Source organism: Triticum aestivum, chromosome 7B (genome assembly GCF_018294505.1).
Source record: "Triticum aestivum cultivar Chinese Spring chromosome 7B, IWGSC CS RefSeq v2.1, whole genome shotgun sequence".
NCBI classification, from domain to species: domain Eukaryota; kingdom Viridiplantae; phylum Streptophyta; class Magnoliopsida; order Poales; family Poaceae; genus Triticum; species Triticum aestivum.
This window is the reverse complement of record NC_057813.1, coordinates 123,648,718-123,652,390: the sequence shown is the minus strand read 5'-3', so window position 1 is coordinate 123,652,390 and position 3,673 is coordinate 123,648,718. Positions and strand designations below refer to the sequence as shown.

At 53.8% G+C, this 3,673-nt stretch overlaps 1 pseudogene; it reads left to right on the top strand.

Moving 5' to 3' along the window:
- The first annotated feature begins 1,535 nt into the window (after nucleotides 1–1,535).
- Nucleotides 1,536–3,460, top strand: LOC123160152 (UDP-glycosyltransferase 83A1-like; annotated as a pseudogene).
- The last annotated feature ends 213 nt before the right edge of the window (nucleotides 3,461–3,673 follow it).

Sequence of the window (3,673 nt, the reverse complement as noted above, 5' to 3'; positions counted from 1 at the left end):
AGGTCTACATCATCATCTCCGATTCCTCTGACGGCGACGGGTCTGACTCCGACGGCTCCGACATCGACTCACCTCTTGCCGTGGACACCTACAGCAGCGCTGGCTACTAGGAAGGCAAAGGGCCGGCGAGGAAGTGGTGAAACTCCGCCCTCTCATATCTAGCTCGTAGTATCTACCTCCTAGCATCTAGTTAGCATTTGCCGGACGGTACGAACTGTGTGAACTATGACCGATCTTTTGGTGATGGTTATTTATGCCTGTTGCTATCGGTTTAGAGTCCATTTCGTGATGATTTTTCCCGTCTGATGATCGTCATACTACGATGCATGATTTTGTATAGATATAGAGTGCCGGATATGAGATACTCGGATGTGAACGCATGGATTTAGGGCTGCCCGATTACTATCCGTGGACGCGTCTGGGCGCATTCGTGGCCGGATTTGGCAAGTCGGGTTTTAGATGCTCTTGTATCGATGTTTGCTTTTCAGTACTGTACATATGGTTTCAGTGAATCAAAGATGGTTCAAATCGTTTCCTATTAGAACGTTGCATGAGGCCTGGTGGTAGTTCAAACAAATGTGCACAAGTTTCGGGCATACTAGACCAAAACTTTGTATACGTTGCACAGCTTAGAACCTGTTTGGTTGTTGCTGCACAACGCTGTAAATTTTGCTGCCTGGCCATTGTGTTCAAACAATCATCAGCTACCTAGCCGTTGTGTTATCTCCCAGTACAAGCACACGTACCTAGCTGGCTGTTTGAATACTAGTATTTCTGTTGCGTTTTTGTAGCTAGCTATCCCTTAACATCTGCGTGCATAACAGCCAAAGCTGAACAACCTCTCAATCATCATACAGACAATGGGGGAAAGCGAAAATTTCCCATGTCAGATTTTTGCCAACGCTGATGAAACAAAAGCAGTGTGTTCAAGTACTGCAGCCGCAGGTAACGAACAACTATGAGACCTCAGCTCAGACAGTTTGTACTTACACACATGGGTGCCTACTTCCTACACAGACCTTTCTTTTCGATTGCTCTGTTTTTTAAAAAGAGGTCTGAGATTCTTTTTTTTACACAAAGAAAAAACTGCAGTTCCGCCAACACTACAGTATTAAAATCACAGTTGTTAGAGGCAACCAAACAGGTCATTGTAAATACTCCCTCCATTCCTAAATATAAGGTGTATTAGTTTTTTAAAAAGTCAACGGTTGTCTATGTTTGACCAACTTTACAGCAAAATATATAAAGATTTATAATACTAAATATATAAAATGTAAAAATATAGTTCATGACGAATCTAGTGATAATGATTTGGTATTCTAGATATTGATATTTTTGTCTACAAACTTGGTCAAACTTAGAGAAGTTTGACTTTTTGAAAAAATAATACACCTTATATTGAGGAACGGAGGGAGTATAACTGTGGTAATCTCAAAAACTGTAGTATTCTCAAAATACTTAGAAAATACTTTGCTATCAAACGGGGCTTAGCGTGGAACTGTCACTCACTCACTTCGCTGTAGGATGTACTTTACGGCATTGTTCCGATCGAAGCTGCGTCCGTAGCAGAGCGACTAGCTACCACACTTATCCAGAACTAGATCGGCACACGGCCGATCTCGCGGTCTCAGCTTCGGCATGGCCACGGCGGCGCCTCACGTCATGGTGTTGCCGCTCGCGGCGCAGGGCCACGTGACCCCGTTCATGGAGCTGTCGCACCGCCTCGTCGAGCACGGCCTCGAGGTCACCTTCGTCTGCACCGAGCCCACCCACGCGCTCGTCCTCGGCGCCCTGCGACTGCGGCAGGCCACCGTGGACGGGATCCACCTGGTCTCCATGCCGGACAGCCTGGCCGACGGCGACGACCGCCGGGACCTCGGCAAGGTCCTGGACGCGCTCGCCCGGTGCATGCCGGGCTACGTGGAGGAGCTCGTCAGGGAGAAGAAGGTAACGTGGCTCGTCGCCGACGCCAACCTGGGGTCCTTGTGCTTCGAGGCCGCCAAGAAGCTCGGCGTCAGGGTCGCATCCTTCTTCCCGGCGTCCGCGGCATGCCTTGGGACGTTGTCCAGGATCCCCCAGCTCATAGAGGATGGCTTCTTCGACGACAAAGGTACGAGAATCTCCTGAATTTTCTCAACGCTCAAACGAAAAAGAAAATTCAAGGCTGGATTTACCATTTGTTGTCTAAGCATCCAATGTCACAAAGATTAAAAAAAGATTAAGATCGGAAATGGCAAGTTCGCATTTTTTTTTTCTTTGAGGCAGCACGTCAGACTCAGATCAGAGGATAATATAATGTCTGAATCTGAATATATAAGTGCAGGCGTCCCGAAGCGACGAGAGGCGGTCGAGCTGGCCCCCGAGATGCCGCCGGTCTACACGTCGCACATGCTGTGGAGCGTCGACGGCGGGCCCGAGGTGCAGCACGTGGTCTTCCAGCTGGTGCGCCGGAACACCGAGGCGGCCAGCCTCGCCGACGTCGTCGTCTGCAACTCGTTCCTCGAAGCGGAGGCCACGGCGTTCGAGCTGTTCCCTGACATACTGCCCATCGGCCCGCTGCTCGCCGACCCAGGAAAGCCCGTGGGGCAGTTCCTGCCGGAGGACACGAGATGCCTCGGCTGGCTCGACGCGCATCCCGACAGCTCCGTCGTGTACGTGGCGTTCGGCACGTCCACCGTCTTCGAGCCCCGCCAGTTCCGGGAGCTCGCCGAGGGGCTGGAGCTCACCTGCCGGCCCTTCCTGTGGGTGGTGCGCCCGGACTTCACGTCCGGCGCCGTCATCAGCAAGGCGTGGTTCGACGAGTTCGAAGGCCGCGTCGCCGGCAAGGGCATGGTCGTCAGCTGGTGCTCCCAGCAGCAGGTGCGCGCAGTCGACATGGTCTTCACCATTGATTTCATTGTATAGTAAGTAGTAACTTCCATTTCATGATCCATCGTGATGTTCGTATTGCAAGGTTCTGGCGCACCGGGCCGTGGCGTGCTTCGTGTCCCACTGCGGATGGAACTCGACGATGGAAGGGGTGAGGAACGGCGTGCCCTTCCTGTGCTGGTCCAGACTGAAGGTCGACCAGTACACCAACCGGAGCTACATCTGCGACATCTGGAGGACCGGCTTGGCCGTGTCGCCTGGCGAAGATGGGGTCGTGACCAAGGAGGAGGTGAACACCAAGCTGGAACAGGTCATGGGTGACCATGGCATCGCAGAGAGGGCACGGATGCTCAGGGACGCAGCTCGCATGCAGGAGTCTCGGCGAGGGCGGCTCCTCGTATGAGAATTTCAGGAGATTCATTAGCCTCCTAAAGGAGTGAGCTGTGTTTCAAATTAACTTTGCAGGTCAGGATGCTCGCTCCCAGTGATCTGATGTTGGTATCCCATTTTTGCGATACAAATATGCCCGGCTGTCATAAGAGATTGACTGGAGGGTTCCACTAAGACTCTCCGAGGGTTCCACTAAGACTCTCCGAGGGTTCCCCCGCTCCCCTCCCGCCGCCGCCGCCCCTCCCGCCGCCGCCGGCCGTCGGCCCCGCCCCCCGCCTCCGCCCCCCTTCCGCCCTGCCCCTCCTCCGTCTAGGCCGCCTCGCGCCGCCTCCCCGGGAGGTGGCCGGGGCGGAGCTCGCGCCCCTCGCCCGCGGGACCCCGCCTTCCCCATCTCCCCCCGCCGCCGTCGGCGGGC